This window comes from Vidua macroura, chromosome 1 (genome assembly GCF_024509145.1).
Source record: "Vidua macroura isolate BioBank_ID:100142 chromosome 1, ASM2450914v1, whole genome shotgun sequence".
Taxonomy (NCBI): Eukaryota; Metazoa; Chordata; class Aves; order Passeriformes; family Viduidae; genus Vidua; species Vidua macroura.
This window is the reverse complement of record NC_071571.1, coordinates 93808711-93823836: the sequence shown is the minus strand read 5'-3', so window position 1 is coordinate 93823836 and position 15126 is coordinate 93808711.

Sequence of the window (15126 nt, the reverse complement as noted above, 5' to 3'; positions counted from 1 at the left end):
AACACATCATAAACCAGAGTTACAAAGTACAACATGATAACCTTGGCCCAGTTCCCACGGGTGACAAACACCACAGTGGGGAGCACCTACTGCAAGTAAGGTATCACATAAGGCAACTTTAAGAACAAGCAGACCAACTTTGAGAGAAAATGAATCAATGGTGTGACCAGTGACCATTAAACTAATAAAACCAACTTGTTTCTAGCACGTTCTGGTCAGATTTGTTGCAACCTCAACCCATCCTGCTTACCCTAAGTCAGGGACTTTGCAGTGTCTCATGCTCTGCCAGTGAGCAGGCGCACAAGAAGCAGGAGGGGAGCACAGCCAGGACTGCTGATCCAAACTAGCCAAAGGGATATAAACTAGGCTGGAGCTAGCTGGGAGGCACCAGTCTCTGGTAGAGACAGGCTGGGCATCACTCAAGGGTTTAGGGACCAATTGTACTTTGCATCATTCCTTGTTTCTCTTGGGCCTTATTTCTCTCTCCCTTCTTGTTGGGCACTTGGCGTCTAGCCAGGGCCAAACCACAACAAGCAGCAAAAAGAAATACATTAGAGCGAGATGCAGTTAAAAATGGAAGCACTTATTGTAATCCACGAACTAAACATAAACAAATTAAGCAGGCAATGACGTGGCTTACAATTTTTAAACCTGAGGAGATTCCACAGGAAACCTTATCTCTAGTTTACAAAGCTTTCTGCTGTTGTATATCATAGGAATCATTTTGGCCATGTACTTCTGAAATATGATAAGGACCGTTTGCAGACCATACAATCATTTAATGAATACACAAAGTACCAGCTTTTTCCAATGTACCAAAGTAAGCAAAGTTGTATGATAAGAATAAGATCATAATGGCAATAGTTCACCCATGGGTCTGGGTTTATACCAGTATTACCTGCACAGACTGTTTAATGTATTTAGCTTCTATGAAGAATTTGATAACAGTAAATCAACATTGTCATTATTTAATAATATGGCTGCATTCCATCCTGCCAGGTGGAATAGTTAGTTCAGACTTTCCAACATCTTAATTTCAGAGGTCACTTTATCAAATGGGCAGCATTAAATAAAAAACACCCAAATCAGAGCAAACCTAAAGGTCTAACATAATTTTGTTTGGTATGAGAAATACACAGTGACATATCTTTGCCATGCAAATTTATCCTGAACACTCAGGGTGAAGAAAGCTGTGTTGTATCATGTTTACCATGTACACAAGGACTCCTATCACAGGGCTATTACAGAGGGCAGAGCCACCGTGTGAAAGACTAGTCTCCCAAAAGGCAAGTGAGAGCTTCCCTGAGGAGGCATTCCGGTGGTGCAGGGACAACAGTGGCAAAAGCACAGCAGGGATCAGCCAGCACTCCAGGATAGAAGAAGGCCATAGCTAGGCTGAAGGATGCCCCTTCTTGGGCAGGCAACACACTCTGTTACAGCAGTCTGGCTGGATCCTGACCCAAGCAAGGGGCATTTCTGAAATGCCTCATGCTTAAGATGCTGTAATTTGTCCCATTAGCATACCAGAAAAAGTGTTAACTCCAAAAAATGCAAACAAGATGGTCCTGCATCCAAAACACTTAGGTACTCAGAACGGTGTCAGACTTAAGACAACAGGAATTTGGATACACCAGATATTTGGTTCTGCACATGACTACTTTTCACTACTTTTTACAACCTCACAAGCAGAAAAAGGGCCTGAGAAAACACAGATCTTTTGTAGATACCTTGCGTTGGCAGCAGAGGCGTTGTTTCTTTTCCTGGCCTGACCGGAGAAATAAAATGAGTATTGTGTCTGTACCAAAACCTCTCTTGGGCTGGTCTAGATCTAGCTAATGCTTCCCTCTTCACTTCTAAGGAAAAGACCCTGTTGCCACCTCTACCTGCCAAGAAAAGGTGAAGAGGATGCTACTGCTTCAGACAGGGAACATGGTTTCCTGGGAGATGCTGGAGCACAAATACCTTCAGCACTCTCTTCTCACCTGAGCCACCTTCTGGGTCAGGGGTCACCTTCTGGGTTTCTATCTCAAATGCTCCCAGGCTTAACAGCATCTTGCAGTTTTGCTGGATAAGGCTCTGATGCTCAGCCCTTTGCAGGATCAAATCCATTACTTAAAAACTGAATCAGGGTTACCAAGAACTAAATGGAAATAGTGTTGTTTCCCAGGACACAGCAGATCTTTCACAATGTACTGGGGTGCATGTTTTTCGTCTCCACTCAGCTATGAACAATAGAAAACTCTCTGCTTTTATTAAAAACTTTGAGGGATTATTATTTTAGTTAAGCCTTTAAGAATTCATACCTATCTGGAAAGGGCAGATTGTGTAATGTGCTTCCTGTTTTTATCATAGCTGGATACTGCTTTTTGCTGTTGCCTGTTATTACCCAGTTAATATGAACTGCTAGAAGTTTATTTTTAGCTCACTTGAGCCTATTGTAAGGTCTGTTCAAGAACTTCCAACCAGAAAATGTAGCTCCTGTATCTAATGCTGAGTTTAGGGAATATATTCTTAAATCCTTTTAAACAGCCAAGACATAAAGTGAAAATAGATAATGAATAGTTGTTGAATATTAGCAATCTGTTCAACTCAAAGATTACATTTTATTTTCAAATTATACCCTTAATTTCTAAAGTAAGTATTTATTTGATAAAGAAGTCATGCTCCATTCATTTAATTGCCAATTAAAACAGGGGAGATGAATAAATATTTGCCAAAATGAGCAGAGGATTATTTTTATTTGAGGAAAAAATATGTAATTATCTACATGTCTTGAGATTACAGAATTAAAAGCTCTGAAGTCTTCTGTGTCAGACACCATTTGTTTCATCTATATCAAATCACATTCAGCACAAATGAAAAGTACTTAAGAGTACTTTTGAAATGAGACTGAATATAAACTCTGGAAAGGACATTCTTTTACAACAGTCTTTCAACTTCTCACAAAAAATAATTTTAAAATATAATCATCATCATCATCAAAAATATGTTAAGTAGGAAGAGAGCAATCAGGATCATCAAGTCCAAGCCCTGGCCCTGCACAGGACACCCCAAGAGTCACACCACGTGCCCAAGAGCACTGTCCAAACACTTCTTGAACCCTGTCAGGCTGGTGCTGTGACCATTCCCTGGGGAGCCTGTTCCAGTGCCCAAACACCCTCTGGGTGAAGAACCTTTTCCTGATATGCAACCTAAACCTCCCCTGACACAACTTCAGGCCATTTTATTGGATCCTGTCAATGGTCATCGCAGAGAAGAGATCAGCACCTGCCCCTCCTCTTCCCCTCATGAGGAAGCCGTACACTGCACTGAGGTCTCTCCTCAGTCTCCTCTTCTCCTGAAGACCAGGCTGAACAGCCCTGACATCACCTGAAGTGACCTCAGGCACTCCTCATATGGCTTCTCCTCAAGGCCCTTCACCATCTTCATTGCCCTCCTTTGGATGCTCTCTAATAGTTTAATATTTTGTATTGTGGCACCCAAAAACTGCCCCCAGCACTCGAGCTGAGGCTGCTCCAGTGCAGAGCAGAGCAGGACAATCCCCTTCCTTGCCTGGCTGGTGATGCTGTGCCTGATGCACCCCAGGGCAGGCTTGGCCCTCCTGGCTGCCAGGGCACTGCTCAGATTCAACTTGCCATCAAGCCAGGACCCCCGGGTCCCTTTCCCCAGTGCTGCTTTCCAGCATCTCATTCCTGAATTTGTATATCCAGGTGCAGAATCTGGCACTTTCCCTTGCTGAACTTCATACAGTTGGTGATTGTCCAGCTCCCTAATTTGTCAAAGTCTCTCCTCCAATAATATTATCATCACATAGAATCACAGGGTAATTCAAGTCAGAGGAGATCTCAAGTCCAATATATTGCTTAAAGCAGGACAAGCCTCATGGGTCCATTCCATCTGACTTCAAGATCCTCAAGAACAGGGAGTAGAAAATGTCCTCTGGAAAACATGTTCCAGTATCTTGAGTTCCTTTGATGTGAAAATGTTTTCTCCTCAGCCATATTGTGAACCTCTCTTGTTTCAACTTCTGCTTGTTGACTGTCACTCCCCCACACTGTGCCACTCAGATGCGCCAGGCTCTGTCTTTATGACCTTGTCCAGGTAGGGGGATGCTGCTATTAGGGACCCCCAACACATTCCCCCCCTTCTTAGGCTAAACAAACCCTACACTTACAGACTCTCTCCCCTGGGCAAGTGCTCCAGCCCCTGATTGTGGTCCTCCACTAAACCCCACACCAGTTTACCACTGTCCTTCTTGTTTGCAAGGGCCCCAAACTGAACACAAGATCCAAATGTGGTCTAACAAGTGCTGAGCACATGGAAATAATCACTTCCCTCCAGCTCCTCACTGCACTCCTATTGCTATAGCCCAGGATGCTGTTGGCCTCCCTGCTGCCAGGACACATTGCTGGATCCTGCTCAACCTGATGTCCATGAGCCTTCTAGGTGCCTTCCACAGACCTGCTCACTCTCTCACCAGCTTGTGGTCCTCATGGCAAACCCTGGCACAGGGTTTGGCATTTGTCCTTGATTAATTTCTATTAACTTCATTATGACAGATAATTCCATGAATGATTCTTAAACAGAAGCTCAACATTTTCCTCCATTCTGTTTTACTGTACTACTGCAGACTCATTTTACCACAATTTAGCTGAAAGAGAAGGATCACATAAGTCAGGATAAATGTAAAATCTGTTCAAAAAGGGAGATAAAGAAGTCTGTCCTGTTTTTCATGTAGAATACTTTACATTTGTTGTTGTAGCTACTTTGGCTTTGACAGACCCAGAAGAATGATTACAGAAGCATTATACTAAAAAAAGCCTCAATTTTTTGTTTCTTGAGCTAGTCTGATAAGCCACGAGTCACAGTACTTTCTATGTGAATACACTTTCAACAATTTCAATATTAAACCTTAGCTATGATAATCATTATGTTATTTACTTTAAGCAAATTTTATATTAATAGTAGTAAGTATTCTGCAGGAAAAGTGAACATTAGTTGCAACAGATACTTTGAAAAGGATGTATAGGTGAAGGATGCAAGTTTGACAAGTTAATTAACAGTAGTTTCTTTAAGTTTCAGTTAATTGCATGTATCAGTGACACTAAAGGATTTTTTTGTTTTTGTTTGTAAAAATAATTTATTTCTGGCCATCTGCTGCCCGTGAAGTTTCACAAAGAATAGTGCACTTAAAAAAAAAAAAAGCTATAAATTACAAAACTGAATACAGGGTATAAGCCCTATAAGGATGCTTTTTCTCCATCCTTTCAAGAAGACTATCAAGTGGCCATATCAATACTAAGTTTAAACTTTTTTAAAAGAAATGCAAAATCTTCAGGGCTGAATTATCAAAGCTAGCTATTACAGACTGTTGAACACAGGGACACATTTTCATTTTTTAAACTTTGGGAGTTTGGTTGGGGTTTTTTGCTACATATCACTAGCATTGTTGATTTCCTTTTCTTTTTTTTTTTTTTTTTTTTACTATTTATTGCCTTTTATTTAAGAAAATTCACCCTGGAGATAAAAATAAAATCAAGAAACATTGTCATTACAAATCTTACAAGAAAATTAAGACAATTTTCAGTGAAAGCTACCTGTGTTCATTTTGCTCTTTGAGTATCTATTCAATATTAGGTCTGCTTCCCTGTTCACCTTTTCTTTACATCTCCCTCGAAAATAATTAAACATCAAAGACTTCATCATTAGGAATTATACAGCAAGTATTTAGTTTTATTAGAATATTCACAGTCCTCACATATATGAAAAACACATTTATGCTGGGCTGAACTTGCTCTGCTGCCAGATGCCCACCCAGCAGCTCTTTTACTCCCCTTCCTCAGCAGGACAGGGGAAGAAAATTAGAAAGGAAAAAGACAAAGAGGTCAGTCATCAATTAGTGCCACGGAAAAACAGGCTGGAATAAGATGTCAAGAAACAAAGACTAAAGTAAAACCATCTACTCCTCACTTCTACCTTCTTCCCAGGCTTACTTTTACCCCTGACTCCTTTACCCTTGACTCTTTTACTCTCTCCTCACCAAGCAGTGTAAGGGATGGGGAATGGGGTCTGTGGTCAGTCTCCTCTCTGCTGCTCCCTTCCTCCTCATGCTGTCTTCTCCTCCAGCCTAGGTCCTCTTCATGGCCTGCAGATCTTCATGGACTGTTCTAGATTGGGCCCTTCACCTGTGCTGCAGTTCCTTCAGGATAAGACTGCTGCAGCATGGAGTCCTCCATGAGCTGCAGTGAAGATTTCTGCTCCCCCGTGGGCTGCAGGGGGTCAAGCTCCATCACCATGGTTTTCTCTAAGAACTGAAGGGGAGTCTCTGCTGGGACAACTGGAGCACCTCCTCCCCTCCTGCTGCTCTTGCCTCAGGGCTCTCAGGGCTGTTTCTCTCATATTTTTCCTCATCCCTCACTGCCAGGCATCATTTTGCCCTTTCTTACACACATTATTTCTGCAGCACCACCACCTTGGCTGCCAAGGGCTCAGCCAAGGGCTGTGGTGGGGCCATTGGATTCGTCTGGAATGAGCTGTGGCCAGCAAAGGGCAGCCTTGGCTGCTTGTCACAGAGATCTCTGCAGCATCCCTTGCCAGCACCTGGGCACCCACACCTGGCACAGCAAGGCCCAGACAGAACCAAAACTCTTTGGTCACCCTCTGGTGTCCTGTGGTGCATAGGGTGGCTGATTCATCCTGGTCAATTCACAGGGGTCTCCTTTTCCATCTTTCCAGTGTAGCCCACCTCTAGGCGGAAATCTAGAACCATATAGACATTACCAGTTTTGACATATCTGTCCTCACGTGTCAGAGCCAGAAACATTCAACACCCTGTTCTTCCACTGTCTCAAGTTCAAACATTGATTCCCTCACTCCAGCAGATTGTGGGAACACACTTGCTCACCTGCAGAAGCTGTCTCCTGGATTATTTTCCTCTACAGACAAGTTAGGCACATGGAAATTATATGGTTGAAGGCAGAATTTGTCTGTCATGCTGCTGGTAGCAAGCCTTCTTCACAGAAGTATACCTAAGGATAAGAGTTTTGTACAGGAACCATAACACTGATTTAATGTCCTTGAAGAACAACAAACTGCAGGTCCATTTACTTATCACATAAAACATTTTTTTAATCTTACTGGGAAACACTTACAAGAAACACTTTAACTACAAGCAATTAACATAGGAAAAGGTGAATTTTGAATTGTCAGAACTCTGTCTATTTTAATTAATGAAATTAAAATGAGAAGTAAGGAAATATTTTAACCTTCTAAAGCTGTCTAACCCAGTGAGATCATTTAGGGCAGAGGCTAACCTGCCATGAGAGGTCATATCACTGAAGCACTGTATTTGCAAGATGAGGAGACCAACAATTAAGGAAAACAGTGTGGTAGCCCAGGCAAGTTCTCTTCCAGCAGTGCAGAGGGAATCCCGGGTCATTAAAAGATAATTTTCTTTGATATTCTGATGTGTAATCTGTTATGCCCAAATATAACACCATGTTTCATTAGCCACAGAAAATACATCCCACACTGGAATCAAATGCGATAATGGAACAGCTTTAGATGCTCAGTAAATTGACAACTGTGCACCACAATTCTGGTACGTCAAAACCCAAACTACATAAAACTGCAATATTTATCCCCAAAACCATAACTGTCTAAACATTTACATCAAGTTTCTTCCATAAAACACACATTGAAAGTTTAGAAATGTTGACTGAATCATTTCCTGTGACTCAGTGATTTGCTATTGCATCTGTGCAGAACGCCAGGAGAGCTGGTTTTAGCTTGACAATTTTACAATTCAGTGGAATGTTAATGGCGTCTTAAATTTCATATGAAACAAATACTTATCATGTCCTTAATGTCTTATCAGATATTATCTAGAGTAAAAAAAACTCAAGGTAGATTATAACCATGGAGAGAAGAAGCAAGAAAGTTCTCCCCATGCAACCAAACTCAGATTAAAGATTAGCAAAACTGTGTGCCAGCTATTTCCTGTGATTGATTGGATATCTAGAGAACCCTTACACTGTTCCTCTGTCATATATTACCCAGCATACAGGACAAGAAGGAGGAGGATGCTGCTGCAGCTAAAAGTTGTAAACTTGCTCCTAGTAGCAGCCAAAAGTAGTTTACCATGCCCTGGGGTCACCCTTAGAGCAGTCCATAGACATACAGTCTGTGGCAACCAACTCTGCAAAACAATTATACCACAGTGAAATCTAACCAATCTAAAGGTGGTTTGAAACAGGGCAAAATCCTACATCTGTCCTTAAATTTCCTGGGATATTTTCTGTGGCTTTGTAGTATAGAACCTCTACTTTTTTTTTTTAACAGGTTTCACATCCCCCACATTCCATAACCATAGAAATTAAAAACTCAGTGCATTTCTGTATAAAACTCTTACGAAAGGAGTGAAACTGAATACCCACACTGTGCTGGCACAAAGACAGAGTAAACAAACTGGAAAGAGAGAAGAGAAGAGAAGAGAAGAGAAGAGAAGAGAAGAGAAGAGAAGAGAAGAGAAGAGAAAAGGAAAAGGAAAAGGAAAAGGAAAAGGAAAAGGAAAAGGAAAAGGAAAAGGAAAAGGAAAAAGGAAAAGGAAAAGGAAAAGGAAAAGGAAAAGGAAAAGGAAAAGGAAAAGGAAAAGGAAAAGGAAAAAGGAAAAGGAAAAGAAAAGGAAAAAGAAAGGAAAAGGAAAACGGAAAAGGAAAAGGAAAAGGAAAAAGGAAAAGGAAAAGGAAAAGAGGAAAAGGAAAAAGGGAAAAGGAAAGAAAAGGAAAAGGAAAAGGAAAAGGAAAAGGAAAAGGAAAAGGAAAAGGAAAGGAAAAGGAAAAGGAAAAAGGAAAAGGAAAAGGAAAAGGAAGAAAGAAAGGAAAAGGAAAAGGAAAAGGAAAAGAAAAGAAAGAAAGAAAGAAGAAAAGAAAAGAAAAGAAAAGAAAAAGAAAAGAAAAGAAAAGAAAAGAAAAAGAAAAGAAAAGAAAAGAAAAGAAAAGAAGAAAGAAAAGAAAAGAAAAGAAAAGAAAAAGAAAAGAAAAGAAAAGAAAAAGAAAAGAAAAGAAAAGAAAAGAAAAGAAAAGAAAAGAAAAGAAAAAGAAAAGAAAAGAAAGAAGAAAAGAAAAAGAAAGAAGAAAAGAAAGAAAGAAAAGAAGAAAGAAAGAAAGAAAGAAAGAAAGAAAGAAAGAAAGAAAGAAAGAAAGAAAGAAAGAAAAGAAAGAAAGAAAGAAAGAAAGAAAGAAAGAAAGAAAGAAAGAAAGAAAGAAAGAAAGAAAGAAAGAAAGAAAGAAAGAAAGAAAAGAAAGAAAGAAAGAAAGAAAGAAAGAAAGAAAGAAAGAAAGAAAGAAAGAAAGAAAGAAAGAGAAAATGAAAGAAATCCTTTCCTGCCCCTCACTCCTTTCCAACCCTTCTACTTACACCAAGTTTAAGCTTAAAGTAAGCTTTAAAAGTAGGTTAAAAAATATTGTCAGCTTGATTTCTTCTCATTTACACTTCTCCATCAACACCTTTTCAAAGATACTCAGGTTTCAGAATGCACTGTTTGTTTGTATTAGGAGAAGCTCTTGCTGCAGATTGCTTAAAGCAGATAGGATGGAGCAAACTGCGTGGCTTTTGTTGAGCCTGACTTTTAGAGCAAGTATCTTTGAGGCACAGCCTACTGAGAAGAACAGCTTTTCAGATGAAACAGAAGAAACTACTGTGTGCTCGTGATAAATGGGATTTTCCCCAGGCAAGACAGATGTAATAAACATCTCAATTCTAAATTAGTAAAGAAAGATGAAAGTTTGTGGGTTGATCTTTGCTTTTACGAAGACAAAGGATAAAACCATCCATGGCAAAGGACCTACAAATTCATCTAGAGCAGATTTCAGATATAAATAAAAAATCTAAATGAATTCTCTGATATATGCCTGCAAACCAGCCAATATGACAAGAATGTGTAAGGAACAGCAGAAATGTGGATCCCATTCATTCTGTCACACCAGACTGACAGACTAAAGCAGCAGAACTGCTGTAACACATCACATTCACATTCCCCCATTTTTCTCATGCTCCTAACTTTCCATGCGCACCTTATACCCACTTTTCCCATTCTTCATCTTCAGTTAGTGTTCTGTGTGACCCCAAGTTTGTTCCCCTGTTCCTGATACGAGGGTCTTTGACTCTGCAGGGCACACATTCACTACCCCCACATCCAAGTGTTCTAGACCCTTCCGTCCAGTGGGGCTGCCTGCTCCTCATCCCTTCTTGCTGACAGCTGCTGCAGTGTCCACTGGTAATTATTAGTAACCATTTAAAGACAAAAACTCCAGAGTCTAGTTCCATCCAAAGAGCAAGCACAGTTTTGAGTTGGCGAGTAGGGGGAAAAGGAACCCTGAAATACCTGCATCAAAGTTGTACATAAAACACTACCTAGGGCCAAGGTGAAGGTGCATGCCCAAAGGTCTGAGCTGGCTGCAAAGATATGTTATTCTGAACACTTTTTTATAAATTTCTCTTTTTTTACTTAATGTCATGATAAACAGAACCACTCCCTGACAGATATTCTAAAGTCTAAATGTAGGATCCTTGAACCACTAATGCATGTACTACTACTGACACTGCCAAAAAAAGGTCTAATTGTTTCTGCTTTTTATCTTTATTCAACTAACACAATTTTTAAAAGAACAAAGTACCTAGTGTAGTCTAATAGTCCCAAATGTAAAATCTAGTTTTTCCCAAGTTTCTCTTACAGAGAGAAAGATCTTCCTTGGTAAAGAAAATTCTGCAGTCATCAGTGAAATGGACAGGTTTGTTCTGGCCAACTGAGTGTTGAAGTTGACAGTCATTCAAGTCAGTTTGTTCACTGAAAATAAGAATTCAGACTTATGAAAATAAATTACTTGACTTTGTTCTTCCTAGTGGGCCTTGAACCACATCAAATTCTCTCCATCCTTAATTATTTTGTCTGAATTTAAGAGAATGATCCTATATTTAGCTGTTAGTGTATAATCCTCAGGAGTTTCAGGCTAAAATTGTTGGTTGATATTTGACCTGTCTTTCCCTATTAGTCCCTATTGCTTCTAAAGACCATTGTATTTATGCTATTTATACCCCATCTCTTCTTGCTCTAATCTGAATGTCCACTGGAACTAAGCACTGGGTAAAGCAATGAAGCTTACTCCAAATTTTAAATCGGAGTTCCAGATGCTTGGCATTCAATATTTTGTTGCTGTTTGACTTCTACTTATCTATTTTACCCCTAGCTGGAGATTTTATTAGATGTTAAGTGATGTGAAAAAAAACCTACAGAAGACAGGGAACATACCTCATGAAACAAGAGAAGACCAACATCTAGGTCATGGAATTCAGCAAGTTCAGAAAAATTCAGGCATGTGAAGAGCTAAAAATGCAGTTTATCTATCAGTTCCTTATGCAAGTGAAAAAAATGGAAAAATGGCATTTACAATTTTTAGTAAGGAAAACTTCAATTTTAATTGGAAAAATTGTTTTAAGTGGCACAAAGCCACAGCATAAGTTCACTGGGTAGATAAAGCCAATAAATATCTCTTTGCAGCTGAAAATATGAAATCTGTCTGCCCATTTCTTCTTTTCCTCCTTCTCTCTTTCTGTGCCCCTCTCTTTCTTGTCCCCTTCTGAAAGCTGAAAGCCACCATAGTCCACTGTCACATTTTACGGCTGAAATTTCAGAAGACTGCCTACAACATAAATGACACAAATGGGTCTTTCATTTCAGTGAATTAAATAAACTCCTGGAGAAATACAAGTGTCAGAGAAAGCACTAAGCATATGATGGAAAAAGAAAGGGAGAGCAGGATAGAGGATCTCATTTTTTTTTGAAGCGGTGAGCTGGTGTGCCTGCTCATTCTGTCTCATCCCCTACACAGACCCTGCTTGAGCAGATGTATCTGGGTCTTTGTCCCACACATTCCACACCTGGTCTAGATCCATAATTTATCTCAGTGGTGCACTAGCTATCCCGGAATTCCATCAAAAGTAGTTTATTTACTCAGGAATCAAACTTCCTCCTATGGCTTCAGAGCACTCCATTTTGCTTTTCTAGGTGTTTTGGCATTTACTCCATAATTCAGTGGATCTGTTTTCAGTAACAAGGACAGAAGGTGTCTAGGGTTCAGGAGCTCTTTTTCTGATTTTAGAGTAACAAGAACCATCTGCACTTAGACAGTCCCAAAATATCACCCTCTAAAGAAGCTTCTGTCCAACATTCATCCTTCATGGCTTCATGGTTGAGCAGATACACAAAATTCTTCAGCTACCTCTCAGCTCAGAAAGGGTTCTACACTCAGCTCCATGTTTGCAAGAGAGATCTGGAAAAAATGTTCTTTGTCTGAAAGTTATTGTTCCTTGGGGGTGGTAGAGCATGCTCCTTCTGCAAGACAGAATAGACTCCAAGGCCCCCCATGGCACACAGCAGCTTCCAGGGAATCTGTGATAGGCCAATACCCCCCATAAGCCTCTAAACCATCCACAATCCCCAACAGCCACCATGTCAAATGACAATAGTGCAGAATCCCCAAAAGAGTTTCAGTCTTCTGACAATGAATTAAGAACTTTATTACAATAAATAGACTAGAATTTCCCTTAAGAAGGCATTCCCAAAGTATGGTGCAGCAGGCCAGGCTAAATAGTCTAAGGCTGGCCAGCAAAAGTCTATGAAAACACTGTTTTCAAGAGTGTCTCTTTTAAAGGTTTGATGAGACAGCCCAGTGGTGGTACCAGAGAAAGAATGAGGCCAACAAGCATCCATCCTTCAGAAACCTTGGCTTCTACCAACCTAAACCACATGTCCCCCCATCCTCCTACTCCTGGCAGTTTTCTCAGACCCCTTCTGCCTGCTACACCTCTACAGATTTAAAGCTCCAGCATGTGCACATCCCTACCAGGATTCCCCTTCACCATCAAGGCTCTGGCTCTTCTGAGGAACAGCAGGTTCCAGAGCCACACCAATGCTCAGCTTGATGACCACCCTGCAGATGTGGGTGTCCCTGTCTAGAGAAAAACTCTGCCTTTTCAGTACTTTGGGTATCAAAAGTCACCAAAGTGGGCTTCCTTCAAGAGACCTTTTGCTACAGCTCCAGCATGAGTAACGTTAGCCTTGGCAGCACACCACAGCTGAGTGAAGTTTACATACTTCAGCTGACGGCAGTCACATACAGGCTGTCTAGAGATACTGATGTAAACAGGTATTGCCCAACATTTTCCCTACTTAGTTTTATTGGCTGATTGCTAGATTGCCTGATTTCATCTTGTGTAAGATTTCTGTGGTTAAGAAAGAGAATGATGGATTTTTGACACCTACAAGTCTCCTGTCGTTTACAAGAGGGCACTTGAAATTAAAGTGGTGGTGTTCCCTGCTGCTGACTATGCAGCATGCTGGACCATGTTACTGTCCTCTAACCAAGAGGAGCTCACATCAAACAATGTTGCTACAGATGTCTGTCCTCCCCTCTCTTACCAGTCTGCTCCCTCATGGAAGGAGTGACCAGGATATTCTGTGCTTGAAACCACACTGTGGTTTCCGCAATGCCTGGATCATTACCTAAGAAACTGCCCTAAATCACAGCTATTCCTCCCAAGTACCAAGAGAAAAGATGCCTTTCCAAGACACATTCATTGTGGTTTTAAGATAGAAGAAGTGTTTCTACAAATTTGAATCAGCCAGTAATTGTGACATAGATAGGTCACACAAATGCAGTATCACTCAGCAGATGGTGCTCAGGCTTGAGGGTACATCTCACAGTTGGTATTATTCTGACCTCTGCTCTCAACCCAGCCTTCACTTATGGACAAGCCCAAAAACTACTCCCAACAAAGGTTCTATTTCTTCCTACCATGTGCTGCTGTATTTTCTGCCCATTTCTGTACTGCAACCAATATGGGGAATCTTTACATAGTTGATTCACTCATCAAAAGGAAAAATGTGATTATGGAATTACAAACACCATGTGAGTTGTTTGACAGGATATACAGAATCTTTGATGATCGTTTTGGGTATTTTTTGAGATGGAGATACCATAGGTTATCTTTTTCATGCAACAGCTACCGTCAAATTTAGATGTAAGCCTGTCTCATGGTTTTACAAATTCCGTACTACATGGCAGTAACATCTCTAAAAGAAGTAACTTTCTAAAACTCCCTCCTGGATGTGCATATGGAGAACATACCACCTTCCAATATCTTCTTGGTCAATACTTGAATCTGACCTTGACCATATCTCCAAGTATATGCTGTTTAGAAGCAGAACAAAGCGAATTTGCTCCTCAAGTTAGTATTAGAATTTGTTCTGCTACTTCGCTAAGAATTACCATCATACCCAAGATTAGACTTGCTGTCTACTACACTTCCTCACTTACTAGAAATTTTGCCCTGGTACTCTTAAAATATGATCAATGACATGTTAGAAACTTAACAAACTAGGAAAACTAGGGACAGATCATGCATTGAGAAGATAAATCATTGAATGGGGTTTGAAACATCAAAAGGTTTTCGCTTTTCTTAACAGTTAGAGTCTTCTATCCTTTTCCTGTGCTTGGCACTACTATATTCACCTTTCTGCCTCTTCCTGTACTCGCCAGGATATTTCTTTGCAGACACAGGCAGGAAAACTGTTATCAAGAAGCAAGAACAATGTGAAGTACTTGCCCTGTATTCTGTGAATTGTCAATAATTTCAAAGAATGTCACTGTTGAAAACTACTCCATTGGAGGTCCTGAACACCCTTTGAAACAGCCGCTTTCCCTAGCACAGCACAGGGAATCCTGTCACTACTGTTTTGGAGATATTAGTCACATTAGAAGTGTTCATCAGTGTAGAAAACAGTAGAGAGCAGAGAAGTAGAAGCAGTTGCATCTGTGATAAAACTGGGGAGAAATGTATACATAATTTTTTTTTATCTGGATGATATGATAGCTGTAACCAAAAGTGCAGGACAATTTCTAGCTTCAAGCAAGCAGAGCATGGTCAATATCATCAATATATGCCATATGTGTATTTTTCTTCACTTAACCAGACCCATCATCACAAATCAAAACTACACCTGCTGGTAGCTTCTCATTGCTTCAAAATCCCCTTCAACTTGCACAGCGCATGATACTATAAACCCTA